Source organism: Ambystoma mexicanum, chromosome 5p (assembly GCF_040938575.1).
Source record: "Ambystoma mexicanum isolate Mex_15411 chromosome 5p, UKY_AmexF1_1, whole genome shotgun sequence".
Lineage (NCBI taxonomy): Eukaryota > Metazoa > Chordata > Amphibia > Caudata > Ambystomatidae > Ambystoma > Ambystoma mexicanum.
This window is the reverse complement of record NC_090930.1, coordinates 384,505,293-384,524,679: the sequence shown is the minus strand read 5'-3', so window position 1 is coordinate 384,524,679 and position 19,387 is coordinate 384,505,293. Positions and strand designations below refer to the sequence as shown.

Below are 19,387 nucleotides of genomic sequence, written 5' to 3'. Positions count from 1 at the left end.
GTGAATATGTAGAATAAAATAATATACACGTTATTTATAATTTTATGAAAATGTGGGGAGAATTGAACAACACTTTGTTTTAATCACCCAAAATTAATTATTTTGTGATTTGATTCTTAACACAATTGTTTGTTTTATTTATGTATTTATTTAATTTATTGTTTGCTTGTTAGGCACTTATACAATAAGAAAATATTGTTTGAAAGCACCCACAAGGCAGGGAGGGAGCCAGGGTATAAAATACATTATAAACAATATTTAAGAGCAGAGGGGGGAAAAGGTAAGAGGGACGAACTTACTATGCCTTGTGAGTATTCAGAACGTGCAAGTGCAGAAGAGGAAGAGGGGGTAAGTGCTGGAGAGTCCAACCTCATTGGTGAGCAACAGATGAAGTGCTAGGAATGCTGAGTGCTACACGCACTCGGCCGCATGAGGTGTAAGTGCGAATCTCCAGCCCGATGGGTGTGTAGATGCAAGTGCTGTGGAAAGACAGGAGCTGAGCAGAATTGGGAGGGAGGTCAGGGGCCCGAGGATGCATAAGGGCCCAGAACACCAATCGTAGCAACTGTGGGATTAGCAGAGGAGAGAAGAAGGGAAGGAGGAGGAAAAAAGGAAAGTCTTAAGGAGGCAATTCCATAGGAGGGAGCCCGCTGAGGAAGGTGAACAACCATCTACTCTCTGTTTAGCAAAACACTCTACACGCAAAGAGTTGGTCCAAGAGGAACATCATAGTCTAGAGGGAGAGTATTTAGTGAGATAAAGTTGAAGATAGTGTGGTCCCCCGGCCTAATAAGCCTTGTGGATGATGCAGAGGGATTTGAATTTAATCTCTGCTGCAACCAGGAGACAGTGAAGACTGTTTAGTGCAGGAGAGATGCGTCCCCAGGGCTTAATGCCAGGATAAGTCTCACTGCCCTATTCTGGATTAGCTGGAGGGGTCACAGAGTTGAAGATGGTAGGTTCAGGAGGAGGCTATTGCAATAGTGAAGCCTAGAAAGAACCAGGGCTTGGGTCACGTTGAGCCTCTGAGGGAAAGTGAGAAAAGGTAAAACTCCTTTGAGAATGAAGAGCTGAAAGTGGGACTTCTTTGTAATGTCCTGAGTGTAAGGGAGGAAGGCGAAAGAGGAGTCAAAGATGACAAAAAGGTTTCTGACTTCAGTTGAAGGCACAGGGGGTGAGCCAAAGGAGGAAGGCCAGAGTGAGGGGAAGAAGGAGGGAACAGGGGTCCCAATGGGAAGGATCTCTGTTTTACAGGCATTGAGGCACAGATCGTTGGAGATGCACCAGGAATGGATGGCAGATTGGCAGTCATGGATGATGGAGGGTGCAAGAGGATCAGCAGGGAGTTTGAAAAAGATGTGTTTGTTGTCTGCTTAACAGTGGAAGTTGGAAGAGAAGGAGGCAATGAGGTATGCAAAGAGAGCAAGGTAGATGTTAAAGAGGCAAGGGGGAGAGTATAGAGCCCTGGTGGATGCCACAGGCGGAGAGGGAAGGAGGAGAGGAAAATGTGCCCAGGATGACTTGGGAAGAGCGGTTAGTGATGAAAGAGGACCGCCAGTCCAGTGCCCGATCCAGATACCAAGGGTATCGTGGAGCATCAGTATGAGGATGGAATGGTTGATTCTGTCAAAGCCACAAGAGAGATTGAGGAGGATGAAGACAGCTGGGGAATTGGAGTCCAAAGATGTGAGCAGTTCTTCGTGGGTATTCAGAAGAGCAGTTTTGGCGCCTCTGGATACTCGGAATTCAGATTGATGGTCGTGGAGACCACCAACAAGTTGAGTGTGTGAGTTGAGTTGGGGCAATGCCAGGTTCTCAAGCAGCTTCCCCAGGAAGGGGTTAATGGAAATAGGGTGGTAGCTGGCAGGGCAAGTAGTGTCTGAGGATTTTTTTTCCAGGAAAGTGCGCACAAGGGAGTGCTTAAGGGGGAGGGGAAGGATCCAGCGGCAGAAGAGTGATTGCAGAATGAGCGAGAGCAGGGGTAAGAGAGCCAATGTTATCCTTGATGGTCCTGGATGAGCAAATGGAGACCTGTTTAGAAGAGACCTTCATGGAGCGGACAACTCTGGTAATCTCTTCACGTCTTCAGGTGTGACAGGGGAAAAGGAGGAGAATGGTCCAGGAGGGGGCAATGGAGGTTAGGGGGTATGGGATGGTTTGTGAGGGAGTGTAGAAAGGTTGGTCAGGATGTCCTGAGTTTTGATGGCAAAGTGAGAAGCCAGTGCACTGCAGAGGGCCTGAGAAGGAGAAGGGGAGAAGGAGACTGCAGAAGGGCTGGCTAGTTCCCTGCATGTCTTGAATAGTTCAGCTGTGTTGTTAGATGTGCTGGAGACCCGTGCCTGAATGTGGACTCTTTTATTTCCATGGATGGTGAGTATGTATTGCCTTTGGAGCAGGCAGCAGGCCAGTTTGTCTGGGGATGATCCTGACGTTAGCCACTTCCTTTCTGCCACCCTGCACTTTCGTTTAAGGGCTGGAAGTTCGGTCTTGTACCAGGTGCTACGATTAGAGGCAGGTTTCAGGTGGATCCTCATGACTGGGGCTACAATGTGAAGAGTGTTGGTGATGGACAGGTGGAGGTTGCTGAGGGCAGAATCAGTGGCAGAGTCAGAAGTGGGGGTTGAAAGGAGGGGTGAAGGTGGAGGGAAAGGCGGCCGCAGTCACTCATTTCATTGGGTGGATGTTAGTGAAGGAGGTTGGTGGGATTTTAGGGGGGCAGTCAGTGTGTCAAAGGGAAATATATGATGGAGAGAAGTGAGTGGTTGGACCAGGGAAGAGGGGTGACTTGTGGGGGGAGAGAGGGCAGTCAGAGTGAATGAGAGCATCCAGAGTGTGGCTAGCTGAGTAGCTTGGCCCAGATGGGAGAATGGAGAGGAAAAGCGAGGTGCAGAGGTCAGTGAAAAGAATGTATGCAAAGCCAGGGAAGTCCAATTGAATGTTCAAGTCGCCCAGGAGGAGGAGGTTAGAGGTGGATTAAAGTAAGGAAGAGAAGAAGTCAGCCCATTCAGAAAGGAACAGGGTGGTGGTGCCTGGAGGCTGGTAAATTGTAGCAATGGTCAAGGTGGAGATGAAGAGATGACCAACTTGCAAACCAGGCTTTCAAAGGAAGAAAAGGACTGAGTAGGTAAGATGGAAGCAGTAACTCACCCAGGGACGATTAAGACCACGCCCCTCCAGTGAGGTGAGATCAGGGCTTGGAGATGTTCTTGAAGCCGTCAGGGAGGAGGGAGTCAAAGGTAGTGACTGAGCTGGCATTGAACCAAGTCTCGGTAAGAGTGAGAATGTTGAGGTCAATGTATTTAAGAAGGAGGCAGATGTCAGAGGTGTTTTTGTTGGCTGAGTGGGCCTTAAAAGTTGCCAGGAGGAGGAGGTCAGTGCCTTTGAAGGTTTTCTGAGGTGGAGTACAGGGGCGTGGAACACCAGTCGGAGGTGGGAGAGAGAGAGTATATGGGGGAAATGCAGGAGAAAGAAGGAAGTTATTGAGAGAAGGCAGAATCCAGTCAAAGAATAGGTGGGTGGGTTGTGGACCCTGAACCAGGATGGTGCCACTGTGATAGACATTAATGAAGCAGCATGAGGATGAGAAACTGGCCAAGAGGACCTCCCACTTGGTGCCACTGTTAATGGAAGAGCATGTTGAAGGAGAGAGTAGATATGAGATGGGGGTGCATAGATCTGGAGGGCACAGAGAAGAGGATATCAGTGAAAACCTCTCTAGAGGAAGTGCTGACATAGGTGTCTGCAATGGGAAGTCCAGGCTTTGCACTCAAGATGTCTTTCTTGTGCTTTTTCCTACCAGACTTTGAGAGCGAGGGGGGTAGGTGATAGTGTAGAGAATATAGGAGAAATGGGTATAAACAAGGGAAGAAGGAGGAGTGACTGCACGGCACAGATATAGCTATACTCATCTGGGGTTAGTAGATGAAGTTGGAAAAGAAAAGTGCAAACCAGAAGGAATAGACTTACATCAGATAAATTGTACAGCAATGAATGAACTATACACACCAAAATTCAATTTTAAAATGGAGGCAGCAAAAACAATGCAAAGCAAGGTGCACAGATCTAATGCTAAACACACCAAAATTCGATTTTAAAATAAAGGCAGCAAAACAGTGCAAAGCAGATGGTGCACAGATCTAATTCTAAACACAACTACATTCGATTTTAAAATGAAGACAGCAAAACAGTGCACAGCATATGGTGAACAGATCTAATGCTAAACACACCTAAATTCGATTTTAAAATGAAGGCAGCAAAACAGTGCAAAGCAGATGGTGCACAGATCTAATTCTTAACACACCTAAATTCGATTTTAAAATGAAGGCAGCAAAACAGTGCACAGATCTAATGCTAAGCACACCTAAATTCGATTTTAAAATGAAGGCAGCAAAACAGTGCACACCAGATGGTGCATAGATCTAATGCTAAACACACCTACATTTTATTTTAAAATCGAGGCAGCAAAACAGTGCAGAACAGATGGTGCACAGATCTAATGCTAAACACACCTACACTTTATTTTAAAATGTAGGCAGCAAAACAGTGCAATGCAGATGATGCACAGATCTAATTCTAAACACACCTAAATTCGATTTTTAAATGAAGGCAACAAAACAGTGCAAAGCAGATGGGGTACAGATCTAATGCTAAAACAGCTACATTTGATTTTGAAATGAAGGCAGCAAAACAGTGCAAAGCTGATTGTGCACAGATCTAATTCTAAACACACCTAACTTCGAATTTAAGAATGGAGGCAGCAAAAATAGTGCAGAGCAGATGGTGCACAGATCTGATGCTAAACACAATGGGAGTCGTAAGTACAGTGAAAGAAATTAAGTTTGTTGAGGCGTGGATTGAAGAGGTGAAAGGCACAGTAAGGCGATTCAGGAGAGTTAGTGTTGAAGGTCAGCAAAACTCACTTTCATGTCTGCAGAGATCATGGATGGACTAGGAACCAGTGAAATAGGAAGCAGTCCAGTAACTAATCATGAGGGTGGGTCATAATTTTAGCATGGAATCGAAGGCCCCCCGGGCATTCCTCTTCCGGTACAGGCACAGACAGTGCCTTTGGAACAGGGTTTAGGAGGCGGGCCGGCTTCGCCTTCCGACTCCCCCGATTGGTTCTTAGAGGGCAAGAGGCCCAATCACAGCACATCAGCAGCCCAGGCCAGGCACTCCTTTGCCTGCAAATTATCGGTGGCCATGCTGGAATTTATGGCCATTGGTGAATGGGAGGAGACAGGCAGTACAAAGACACCCAGCAGCATTACAATGCTGAACTACACAGATAAATAAACTTTAAAAAAAAAAAAATATATTGATTTTATTTTATATTTTCCCCTTTAATGTGCATGCAGTCAATGCACTCAGTGCACACATTTAGTCAGGGTGCAGATCACCCATCTCCCCACTTTGTAAACCCCAGTCATATACCCATCAAACCCATGTATAAATGTAGGACCATCAAAATGGAAACTACTGAGCCAAGGAAGAGTTGGAACTACCCGAGAATGATGTATAGGATTTGTACTGAGACTAAAATGAGGCACAGAGCAATGAAGAGCACTTTGAAAAATGTGAATGAGCGTTATAGTTGTCAGTGGACTTTCCGAATGAAGACAAAGGAAATGCTTGCCCATTTGTCAATACGTTTCTGGTGGAACGGAAAGCAAGGCTGCGGTTCGGCACAGACATAAGAGGCTATTGACCAGGATGGAGGTGGAGACACAGAAGCATCCCCATACAGTCCTACACTGACGGATCGGGTGAGGAGCTTGCACAGCAGAGGTCTGGGAGCCAGGAGCAACCCTCTTTCTGATTCTTGTGGCTGAAGAGGGGAATCCTCGGTCCGCTAGTATGGAACGAGTCCAGAGCAGAGCTGGGAGCTGAAAAGCCGAGGCCAAGCCCAAAGAAGGTGGACCGAATTGACACCGAAGAATACCTTGACCATGAGCAACATCCTGCAGCAGAGTCACACAGGAGGGCACCAATGGAAGCAGACATCGGGAATGAAGATGGGTAGACCCGTCAAGAACCTGCAAAGAGCTCCTGAGAAAGAGGTAACAGGTGTATACGAGAGTCCTGGTGGGGACCGAGTGTGACAGCAATAGTGAAAGAAGCAAGAGAGTGCCTCAGGAGTCACCCTTCTCGGCATTGTGGTTGGTCGCATACCACTACTGAAAATAACCATAATAGAGAGTGCCTCAGGAGTCATCCTTCTAGATGCAGTGGTTGGTCACACACCCCTGTTGAGGCAGCCATTATGAGAAATCATATTGTAAGTCAATTTTATCATGGAATTACCTAGCAGGAGAGTGAACCAGGTCTGTCAAAATCAAGTCTCAAAGACGTACAGGTCTGGGACCCGCACCCACAAAAAGAGGAAGTGATAAAAAGAGGAACCTTACGCGCATTGTAGTATTTGGCCAGCGAGTATACCAAGTACTACTGGGGGAAGAAGAGAAACATGGTTATTGGACCCGCATCACAACTAGATCTTTGCTCTGTGAGAAAGGTCAGGGGAAGGGAGTTATTCTTCCTGGTTTTGTGAACTATAAATTAGAGTCTGAGAAAGGCCAGGGGAAGGGAGTCAAAAAATATTTTCAAAATAAATATGTGCAAAACATAATAAAATACAAACCCAAAATCAGACCTGAGTTGCTGGAAAGGAAAAGATATGCGCAAAATATTTGTTACTGACCTCCTATTAGTAACATATCATTAAATGCTTAATACATACTAAAAAAGTGTAGAAAAATGATTTTTTATTTAGCTGAACACCAGTTCAAGTTATAGTGCTCAACCTGCAAAGGTGTTAGCTCAAAATACATAAACTGGCACCATTGATGTCACGTGTCCAACACAAAAACACAGTATTGATAAATCTTCATGCTTGTGACCCTAATGTTTATTCTTATTAATCATTCACCCAATTGACATGTGACAAGATTGTTGACAGATTGCAAGTTATTAGGTCGAACAATAGTTCACAGTCATAGTCACTGTTTGTTTCAATTAGTCATTAGAGTCTGAATACTCCTAAGGATGTGTTCAATGCCTCTTGCTACTTTTGCACAAAGATATGAATGGCCCTTTCTTAATTTGTCTAAAAAACAAAAAGAGAATTCACCTAAAAACCTGTAATGCCTATTGTGAGTTCCATTCAGGACACATGCTAGCCCTTCATCAAATCCCAATTGTTATTACTATAATTGGTTCTTACCTAGATTTTTTGCACCAAACCAACAATTCTAAATGTTGTCTATTTGAATAAGTATGCAGTTCACTCAATTCTTTAAGGTATAGTCCAGGCTCAATAGCTCCTGAAGATAGTGTGCATAGCACATTACCAAAACACTGTTAAATTCCTTCATAAGGCAATTTAACAAGTCTCATACACACAAAACAAGTTAAGTCTTAAGAGTACTCCTGTACATGACCCATTCATAATGTCTCTAAAATGCAAAAGAACATTTTCAAAAATAATGTTTCTGAAAAATACGTTTAGCAGTAATTCCATACTTCTTTTATGAATTCAATTCAAAATTCACAATTGCCTTTCACCAAATACCTAGTGATAATATGTAAGATAATCTGACCTATTTGCTTTGTGACAAACCATATATCCGAGATATTCTCAACCTTAATAGGTATGCTGCTCAATTAATTCTTCAAGGTATAATCCCAACTGAAATATTCCTAAAAGTAATGTATCATAACACATAACCCCTTACTATTCATTTACTTCATGAAACTATTCAGCAATTCACAACCACAAATAACTGTTTCAATCTTTAAAACACTTATGCACGTGATATAAATTGTTCACACACACAAAAACGGGTCTGTTAGACCCATTCACCTCTAAATGTCAAAATCACGGCTTTCCGTGTGTCGCGAGAGGGTGCCATTTTGAATTAGCATCCTGATATAATCATGATGACGTCATACGCTCAGCACCTGATGCCATAGTTATTAACATAAATTAACAGGGCGCTTACGCATGATAATGCAGAGCATCATTGTAATTCCATGTAAGCAAATACAATCATATACATGCCCAAAATCATTACACTACACATAATAAATTTCAAACTGTTTTCAAGAGCCAGGTGGGGGTCATAAGGACATCAGAAACACGGCGCCTGACCTCATATTTATTAACATAAATCAACAAGTCGCTTACGCATGGTAATGCGGTGTGTCCTTGCAAGTCAATGAAAATAAATACAATCATACTCAGACCCAAAATATTGTGACCAGATGCAATTATAAAATCTTATCTAGCCTACTGCAAATAATATATTTCAAACTGTTTTCAATAGCTAAGTGGGGGTTATCATAAATTCATACCTCCAACCTGATCGGTCCAAATGTTCCAATCATGAAAGAACATGGTTGACTAAATGTTTTTATTTAAACCTATTGCAAAAATGATGTGCTCATTCAATGCATCCTGCTGAGGGAAGCTGATAGCCTGATTCACTCTTATGTCTTGTTGTTGGGCAGTAGATAAAAATGGTGCTTATATCTTACTTGTCCATACATTGCCCTCTATCCACACAATATGTTAAGACTAGACACATTGCTATACATTTGTGTTTAAACATTTTAACATTTCTTTCAGCATTTCTCAAGTTATAGTATATTTCTTGCTAAATAAAAAATGTTGCCATAACCTGTCAATAAGGATTTCTCTATTTTACTGATCCATATATGTTTACATATTGCATAGATAACATGTACAAAACATTCCAAAGGAATTGAAATCCTGAGACAATAGCAAAGAGTTTAGATTTATTTAGGTGTTCATATTTTAACCTTAATAAACATCACAGTGCTCTACTCTGTGTGCATCTGTTCCTCATTAGGATTGTTCATTTCGTGCTGGGTCTTCGCTGATCACCTCTTACTTCTTTATTAGAGAAAAACCCCATCTCATGATCAGTGTTGAGCCCTTTTAGTACAGTTTTATATTTGCATTTTGTTTTGTCTTCCATCCTTCAAAGTTTATTTTCTCTGTCTCGCGCCCTCTGGGGTCTCTTTTTATTACTCTCAATCCAACCAATCGTATTCTTGCCTGTTCGTCCATTTGTTGGTATTCCTGCCAAATGGACAGATGGCAGTAACGTTGGATCATCTTTATGCAAAGCATTTAAATACTGCTGTAGTTTTATCACAAATTGTGTCCCAATATAGACAAAACCAAACATCAGACTATGCTGTAAACACCAAATTTGGTTCTGCAATTTATGAAATCTATTATTTTTAACTGTTCATCAATATTGATCTTCAAACTATTGCATTCCTTGGTGTATTGGCACATGTGAAATGCTAGATGCGCCACATTTGTTAAATCCAACATTGTAGTGTAATCACGTTTTAGACCGTTCTGAAGAAATTATGGACTCAACACATTTCTTCTTGTAGGAGCTTTAGTATGAATAATGGTTGGTCTGTTTTTAATGTATTCTTTTAAATCTATATCAAGGGCGAAAATACCAAAATGTTTGTGGACCATGTTGTATAGCTTTTTGCTCTCCACAGACTATTGTGTGATCATCCTCACAGTTTGCAAGTCTTGAACGTTATCTTGTTCATTAGGCTTGAGAACATCTTGCTTCTGATACATAAGCTTTTGTTTCTTGTATGTGTCCAAACTTCCTTAGTATAGCTTCACTGTCTACATCTAATATTTCAAGTTTCAAATCATTTTTCAAATTGTTTCATTTCTCTGCAATTCCTGCACCCTTGTGTATATTCCCCAGTTGGAATTAATTTAATGACACTACGTTTGTGACAACTAGTGGCCAATAAGACAAAGTACACTTCTTTGGATTTGCTATAGGTCTTAGACATTATCATTTTTTCTTTTAAATACAAATGCACATCAAGCAAGTCATTTTTTGTAGAATCAGTGGTGTTGGTGATTTGGATGCAAAAATCAATCACACTTAAATAGTTTACTAAATCAGTTAGAGCAGATTGATTTCCTTGCCATATTACAAACACATCATGTATGAATCGAGTCCACAGTTTGATACGTGGTCTGAATGGATTATCTGAGCATACATACCCATTCTCGAAAAAACCCATGAAGAAGTTTGGCAATTATTATTTGCCCCCAAAGCCATACCTGTAGTTTGTCTATACAGGGTTCCGTTAAACAAGAATACATTGCTACTTAAGCCTGAACTTCCTTGTAACTTCTGTGCCCTGATACCTCTGGTTCTCGTGCCTAATACAAATAAATAAATAAACAAACAAACTTAATGTAAAATCTCGCATTTCCTTTAGCATCATGATGTGCAATAGGCATGAAGTGGATCTTGTAATATAAGTGTAATCAATGGTTTTAAGAGCCAACTGATATGCTATTGATTTGTACAATGCCTTCACGTCTAAGGTTACAAAGTGAATGTACTCCTCCCACTCAAAGGGCCTCATTACACGTTAGGCGGTAAGGGTTTACCGGTACCGGTAAGGGCACCGGTACCGGTAAACCCTTACCGCCTTACTACGAGTTCCCTTTGCGGGACCCGACCTCGGTGCTAATTACGGTACCGCAATTTGCAGTACCGTAATTAGCTCCTTCCCCATTCCCATTATGCCCTATGGGGGCAAAAATGGGAATGGGGAAGTGCCTTGCTGAATGGGGAATTACTGCCTCCGCTCACCTTGGAGTAGGGCGGTAATTCCGCCATCCACCAAGGTGGACACGGTAAAATACCGGCGGCAACCATGGCGCTAATAGCGCCATGGTTAATGCCTACCGTGTAATGAGGCCCAAAGTGTTCAAATAACTGCAAAACACTTGGATAAATTTGCATTTATATATGTTGAATACTTCTCAGTTGTCCATTCCATTCCTCTTACTAGCGATCTTCCTTCTGGGATGGTCTCTAAAGTTTTATGCACTTTTGGCAAAAAATATATTGTCAGGACTATAGGATTTTCAACTGTAGGGTAACAGTTGTCATCATATGCGGGCAACCCTGTTCTTGCCCATTTGCTAACCAAATCACCAGCTTCCATAATAATATCCTTAGTGGAGGCGGGTTTTTAGTTTGTAATAACATCCTGGTATGTTCAGATGTGTTTCGGCTATTTGCATGTCATCTTTTCTATCCATTACCAAGTAGTTATTGTCTTAGCTGCTGTCTCGATCAACATTTGTTCATCCTTTTTTAACAGGTCGACTGCATGTCTCTGATTTTTTGTCAAATTAGTGTATCCTCTAGCCTGTTTGGTGATAGAGACTATTGTGAAGACTGAGTATACTCTTTCCAGACAAGATACAATGAGAAAGCTCAGGGCCAATCAAGAGATAATACTCTGCAGTCATTCACAGCCAGGAACAGTGATCCTCCCAGTAAAACATGAAAAAACATTGTTTTAGAACAGATAAAAAGAATCATGAAAGGAAACACCAAAGCTTTGAGGAAAAGAGTGTGATTCCTAGACCCACTAGTCATGAACACTATTATTGGTCCAGAATTAGGCGTGGAACCAAAGGTGGGAGACAGAGAAGGGGGAGGAGACACAGACAGACACAATGGAAAGTGTGACCAGATCATGGATCCAAAAATAACAGCACATACAATGAAAGTACAATTAGCGCTGAACGTATTGCATAAAGAATTGTCTACTGCAGATACAGCAATCTTAAACAAGGGCATGTCCTTTTCTACAACAGTCAAGAATAATTGGATTAATACACAGGTGGATGTTCACAAATTTACAAGAAAATTAAAACTAAACATGTTTTTTCACAATAAACAATTTAGAACCGTTAGAGACCAGAGGCAAGGGCCTGATAGTGAGCTCACTGAAAGAGAGATTGGTAACACCCATTTATTGTGGTCTTTGCAAGATGCAGATAATATCGAAGATCTGGATATACTAAATGATTTAAATATAGATCCCAAACATTCAACCAATTTGGAGATGAAGGATAAATCAACGTTTACACCATTTTTTGGGACAGAAATACCATTGGCTTATTCCAAAAGGCTGTTACACGAGATATCAGTAAAATATTGGATAACACCAAACAGAGTAGAGTATAAACCAATTTGACAAAAAATGAGGAACATGCATTAGACTTGTTAAAAAAGGATGACCAAATTGTGATCAAGCTAAGAGTTAAGTAGGGGGGTAACATCATGGTAATGGATATAAACGATTACATACACATGTCCAAAACATATCTCACAGACTAGACTAGAGTGATAGAAATGGTGGCAAATTATGCACCTAGATTGGCCAACCTCTTCATGGGATTTTTTCGGGAATGGGTATGTTAATAATAATAGATTCACTCATGTGCTAGACTAAGTCAGCCCTCCAATCACTCCACAGGGGAACATGCAAAGGCTTCTGTGGCCATCCAATCAGGCTAGCCCTAAAAACTGGATAACACACTGGGCTACCCACACAGGATGTAGATTGGGAGGTCTAGTGGAATTTACACCCGTCTACATGAGTTTAAACTCAAACCTAGGGTGCCTTTGTGGGCTAGGAATGAGCCTGCATCAGTGAAATAGCCTTGGCCGCTGTTGCCTCAGATGATGGCTTAAAAAGAAATATTGCAAACAATACAGGGATACTTACAACTTATAAAAATTACACCTCAACACTGGGATACATTGTCCTGTCTGTTAAATTTATACAAGGTATCACACAAAACATAGGACAGTGAAGGCTTCCTTGGAGCTAATTGGTTTATATACTGTTATTATGTAGCCCTAGAACGCACCCTGATGAGAAGAACACCCGTTCCCTTTCGTGATGTCAGACAACCCTAGATAGCGCTGTGACATCGCCTATCTGAAAGGGATACATAAGGAGAAACTTGCCCTTTTGCTACAATGAATTTGACTGATTAGAGCAAGTTCGTGACTGCGGACACAATTAAAACATTTTTTTAAAAATTGCAGTTGTGATAGGTTATTCCCAACCTGTGTCTTTTGTTTAGACAGGCAGTTCACCTGGGACTGTGTCATGAGGACAATGTATTTCCCCTCCGTGAAGTGTGTCTGGCTAAGTCAAAAGTAATCTCCAGTAAAAACAATGTTTTTCTATCTATTGTTGTACATGCTTAAGTTATTTTTGTGATTGAGTGTAAAAACAATAGATGATTATAAACAAAGATTGGTCAGCATACACATGACTGACTTTTCTGTGTATAGTCCAGAAACACTCCGAGATGTTTCTGATTTTTTGATTCTTCTGTGTGTCAACCTTAATCGGAAGATATCAGGAGTTCAGGTTGACCAGTTTCAATGACATTTCCTCTCGTGCCTCATCTTCTTCAGGACCAGTTTCTTCAATCTACGGGACTGAATCTGTTCAAAAATAGAAAAGTCAAAGGTGACTTCTCATGTGTCGGGCTGAGTTCATGCATTTATTCTATTAATGTCTAATTCTTCTGTGGCCAACTAATGGATGTCACACTAGTGACATTAAAAACATTAAGAACGGGGTCCTTCCCCTCCCTCTCCTTTCAAGTGTATATTATTATGATTATGTATCTTACACAATTCAGCGGTTAAACTGTCATACCTGTTTAGCCTGCCGTTTTTGGGCGTGTACTCGGATGGTGTTGTTCAGTCTGTGCAAATGTATTTGCTGCTTTAGAACAACTGCATGAGTTCTTCTATCTTGCACTGCATGGGGGGGCATACGAAGGTAGAATCAGCTTTATGTTCCCCCGTTGCTTGCAGAGCAGGCATGTTTTATATATATTAAATATATTAAGTTCAATATAAGAATTTGAGCATTGAAAGTCCAATCGTGTCTTCTACCAGCACTGTTGTTTACTCCCACATGGTGATTCTGTAAGGAAAAGAAACCCGCATGGGGGAATACATTTTGTTTTGGTAAATTCATTATGTTTGCACTGTCCATTAGGCAGCTCGTTTTTCTATAACAAATAATATTGCATGGTTTAAGTCAACGCAATGTGGCTGCTCAAACAGGATGATTATGAGTCCTTGTGTTATACACTTATGCTAGATACATGTCCATATTGAACTGTGGTCCTAGCGGGTGTTACATCGTCAATAGTATTGCATCTAGACATTTCAATCTGGCTCGTGAGTTCACTGTAGTTCATATTACGTGCCTTTTCGAACACAGCCGCTTACCTGTTTTACCTCCGGATCCTTCTCAGCGTGCAGCGGGTCTCCTCTTCTGAAGATCGCGCCACTCAGATCCTTCTAGAGCGCGAGTGGCCCTGTGCGAGTGTATTGTTTACTTTTAGCCATTCCGGTGGCCATTTTGGAATGGGCCGGAAGTGTCTTTCATGTTGGCCATGTTGGAATGGGCAAGACATTACAAGTCACTATCCTATGATGCCAATCTGTCAGTCGACCAGGAATGTGTGTATTGGCTCGGCTAAGTTGGAATGTAGCGTGCTGGTATTTGGTAAAGGATTTTTGTCCAGACCATGCTGGTGCAATTTTCCCCCATCTACGCGAAACCCCCAAGTTGCCATATTAGTTATTTTTTAAATGAAAATGGTTTTTCCATATCTTGGGTCATAGGTTGCGCATCACGGAAGGGATTTGGGAAGGGGGTACTCGTTCCCTCACTAGCCGTTGCCTACAAGATTGTTACCTGGTGGGAGACTCGGCCACTGTGTCTCAAGCAGCCCGAATTAGCAATGGGGTGTACATGTGATTGCCATGGCTGATGTTTGTTTATTTTGTCTAGGCCTAGGTGTTACTTATTTATTTTATTTTATCTGGCCAGGCTGTTCCATTGTATCTCCTTGTTTAAGCCATTCCTCACTGTGTCTAGATGAAAAATCCACTGTTGTTCTTTTTTGGAAAGTATGATCATGAAAGTTGCCTCCTCTGTGGGGCGGATTTACCTTTTCTAGAATTGTCCATTTGAAATCTTCTCCAGTATGTTTTTGTGATAAAAAATGGGAGACTAGTGGTGCTGTTAGTTTTTTGGTCCTAAGGCAGGACTTATGTTCGATGAGTCTGGTTTTTACAGAGCGTGCTATCATGCCAATATATCTAAGATTACAGGGGCATGTGATCAAATAAATGACCCCTTTGCTGTTGCAATTCGTAAACGTTCTCTGCTCCCACGGTGTCTTCCACCCTAAATCTATTCTTCTGCTTCTTGTGGTTTGCTTACACATGACGCACGCACCACATGGGGTGTGGCCCCTTGGAGTGGTGGTATCCCAGAGAGTGTGCTGCTCAGAGTGTACTTTGGTTCCACCAGTGTGTGTACCAGTCTGTCTTGAATATTCCATCTCACCTTAATGGCAAATATTGGATGGACTAGTTCAGTAGTCCCTGTGTTTAAAATAGGCCATAGTTTGTTGATCTCTCTTTTCAATGTGTTAGAAATCAGAGAGTAACTCAAGACTGCTGTGATGGTATCTGTTGATGTTTCTTTCACATGTTGTTGCAGAGTGATGTCAGACAGGATATTTTTGGCGCTTTTGTGTGTGTTCTTCACAGAAACTGTATCGCAGAAACTGCCCGAATGGCAGGTTGTCACATAGGGCACATGGGTGGTAACTGCCATAGTTGTATAGTGCGTTTCGGTCGGTAGGTTTCTTCTAGACTTTGGAAATGAGGCCGACGTCAAGCACCAAGATGTGCAAGGGCCTCATCACGAGTTTGGCGGTAACCCTTAAATGCGGCGGTAGCGCTATTACTGCCACATTTAAGGGTCCACCAAATCACGGGTTTGGCAGATTTCCCCCCAGCTCTGAGCTGAGGGGAAATCCGCCAAAATTTTGCGCTATTACCGACGGCGGGAAATCCGCCGGCGGTAAGACCGCGAAAATTCCCCATTGAGCCCAATGGGGAACGGGGAATTCCCAAATGAGCTCAGTGGGGAATGGGCACTACCCGTTCCGGCAAACCCATGATCCGGTGCTATTAGCACCGGGGGGTTTGGCGGTAGGGCTATTAACGCCGGCGCTAATACCGCCCAACTCGTGATGAGGCCCTTAGTCTAGAAAATGTGTCTCAATGTTGTCATATTCTATTGTGAATTTCAAGAATGGGTGCCGCTAGTTAAGCCAATGGTGGAATAACAGTAGGTTGTCCTTGTCGCTCTCAAAGATGATAAAGATGTTGTCGATGTATCTCCGCCACACCTTCATCTTATTCAAATAGGGGTTGGTGGCAGAGTATACACTCTCTTATTCAAAATGGTCCACATATAGATTAGCAAGGCTCGGGGTGAAGATTGTGCCCATTGCTGTGCCTGGGACTTGCTGGTAAAACTGGTTGTTAAACAAGTTTTTTGTGAGGGCTAGTTCTGCAAGTGCAGTGATAAAGCCCACGTCCCAAGACTAAGAGATGGATTTTTTAGCAGGTGTCTCATTACCATCTCTACCGTTTCCAATTGTGCGATGCTTGTGTTGGGGGACTTCACATCCATTGTCACCAACCACTGTGTTGTTGCGTTGAAGGCCAGTCTGTCTACCAGAGTGAGCATGGATGTGGAGTCCTTCACGAAAGATTGCATCTTGGGTATGTCATCCTGCAGGAATCTATCGACGTATTGTGAAAGTGCTTCCAAGATAGATTGTATCCCTGAGACAATGGGCCACCCCGGTATGGGGACAGCCCTTTGTGAACTTTTGGTAATGCATAGAAGACTGGGAGCCGAGGATGTGGTTGTGTTAAGAATGCTGCTCATGGGTAGTGACCATTTCTTCCATCAGTGCTTCTTCTACCAACGGTGCAATGAGACTCTGGATGGTGGATGTTGGGTCTGCCGGCTGTTTTCTATAGCTTTTTTCATCTTGTAGGAGGTCGTTGACCATTCTGTTGTAGTCTTCCTGGTCCATGATTACTATGCCTCCCCCTTTGTCCTCCAGTTTTATGGTTATTTCCTCATTGGCAGCTAGGTCATTAAGTGCCTCCAGTTGTTCTTTGGAACAATTATTATTGATAAATGGTAGGTGATCTTCCAGTTCCTTCAGCCTCTTCATGAGAGCTTGCTGGAACATGGCCGATTTAGGCATGTTGCTGTGAGGCGGTGGTATTAATTGAGAAGGTGGCCAAAGGCCAGTGTCCTCTGTACGTCTACTTTGCATTTTGTCTGCAAAGAACTGTTTTAGTCTTATTTTCCGCATCAGTTGTGTTATCTGTGTGTGAGTTTGAAAAGGGTCATATCTTTCCGTATGCACGAAGGAGAGCCCTTTTTGTAAGATCTGATCTTCAGCTTGTGTAAGATGATGTTGAGAAAAGTTCATTATTAGGGAAAGGCTGGCGGTGGGAAATTCCGTCCCCTGCTGCGGTTACCCTCGGAAAAAACGTTTGCCATCTCGGTCTGCCTGGTTGTTGCCACGTTGTCTTAATAAATGTGGTGGTTGGTGTTGCTGGTATTTGTTACCGCCCTCTCCATAGTTGCCCGGGTGGCCTTGTGCATTGAAACGTACTTGTTGTCTTGGTCTGGCTGGCGCTCCACCCCCTTGTGCTTGGCACTTTTGCTTCAACTCATTGTATCACAAACACATACTGGAGAAGATTTCAAATGGACAATTCTAGAAAAAGTAAATATGCCCCGCAGAGGAGGCATCTTTCATGATATAATTTTCAAAAAAAGAACAACAGTGGATTTTTCGTCCAGACACAGTGAGGAATGGCTTAAACAAGGAGATCTAATGGAACAGCCTGGCCTGATAAAATGAAATAAAGAAGTAACATCTAGGCCTAGACAAAATTAACAAACATCAGCCATCGCAATCACATATATACCCCATTGCTAATTCGGGCTGCTTGAGACACAGTGGCCGAGTCTCCCACCAGGTATCAATCTTGTAGGCAACAGCTAATGAGGGAACGAGTGCCCCCTTACCAAAGCCATTCTGTGTCGCTCCCTAGGACTCAAGCGCATCTAACTTGCATGGGACCCCCACCCATTAATATATCCAGAATATGGAAAAACCATTTCCTTTTAAAACAGAACTAATATGGCAACTTGGGGGTTTCGCGTAGATGGGGGGAAAATTGCACCATCATGGTCTGGACAAAAATCCCTTACCAAATATCAGCACACTACATTCTAACGTAGCCGATCCAATACACACATTGCTGGTCGACTGACAGATTGACATCATAGGATAGTGACTTGTAATGTCTTGCCCATTCCAACATGGCCGGCATGCAAAACCTTCCGGCCCATTCCAAAATAGCCACTGGAATGGCTAAAAGTAAACAACAAACGCGCACAGGAACACGCACACACTAGCAGAATCTGAGCAGTGCGATCTTTGGTAGAGGAGACCCGCTGCACGCTGAGAAAGATCCAGAGGTGAAACAGGTAAGCGGCTGTGTTGGAAAAGGCATGTAATATGAACTACAGTGCACTCACAATCCAGATAGACACGGCTATATGCAATACTATCGATGATGTAACACCCACTGGGACCACAGTCCAATATGGACATGTATCTAGTCATGCACTTTCTCTAATCAATCAAATTCATTGTAGCAAAAGGGCAAGTTTCTCCTTACCTATCCCTTTTAGATAGGCGATGCCACAGAGCTATCTGGGGTTGTCTGACATCACAAAAGGGAAAGAATGTTCTTCTCATCAGGGTGAGTTTTAGGGCCACATAATAACAGTATATAAAGCATTTAGCTCCAAGGAAGCCTTCACTGTCCTATGTTTTGTGTGATACCATAAAACAAAATAGCTAGGAGGAGGATTTAAACATACTTTAATAGCACAACTGCTATTAAATAGGTGAATTTGACTACTGATGTGGTACAAATAACTGTATCTCTGGTGAAGTTAAAATGTAGCTGCCATCAGCCAACTCGACAACATAATTAGAGGGTGATAATGTCACCGTGGAACAAAAATGGGGTGCTTAAATGGAATTCTGCCATGCCAGCTATATGGTCTACTATGAGCAACACATCAGAAAGTGGGATGCAGTGTCAGGGAGCTTCTGCATGAAAACATATGACTACAAAAGTTTAAAACAAGCAAATGAAAAATGTAGGGGACCCAGAAAATTAGAACGCAAGAAACTCAAAAATAATAGTCAGCCCTAGCATTACTCATTTCCATTTCTGGGGAAGGGGAACCTCATGGATACCTGGACACCCTCCTTATTGTGGCTGAATGGTACTCATTGAATGTTGCATGCCCATTGTATATGATCATTTACAAATTATTATATCAGGCTTGTATTGGAGCTCTTTGTAAATGCTAAATCACTTGTTAACAGCCTTGCATTCACCACCAGTGATCGAGGACTCACATGTTCTGGCAAGGACACCCTGCTCTGCATAGCTGTAAACTTGTGTGTGCTCACCATCAACAATGCTAGCAAGGCCCTTTCCCCAAAGTATCTATTAAACATTGACCTGCCTCTGTATTGTAGTTGCAGCTG

The 19,387-nt window shown here is 42.5% G+C and overlaps 1 protein-coding gene across 1 annotated transcript in view; it reads left to right on the top strand.

Annotated features, from left to right (window-relative positions):
- The window catches only part of F9 (coagulation factor IX), a 512,309-nt gene that overhangs the window by 463,801 nt on the left and 29,121 nt on the right, over positions 1-19,387 (top strand). The gene's annotated exons all lie outside the window — the stretch shown is intronic.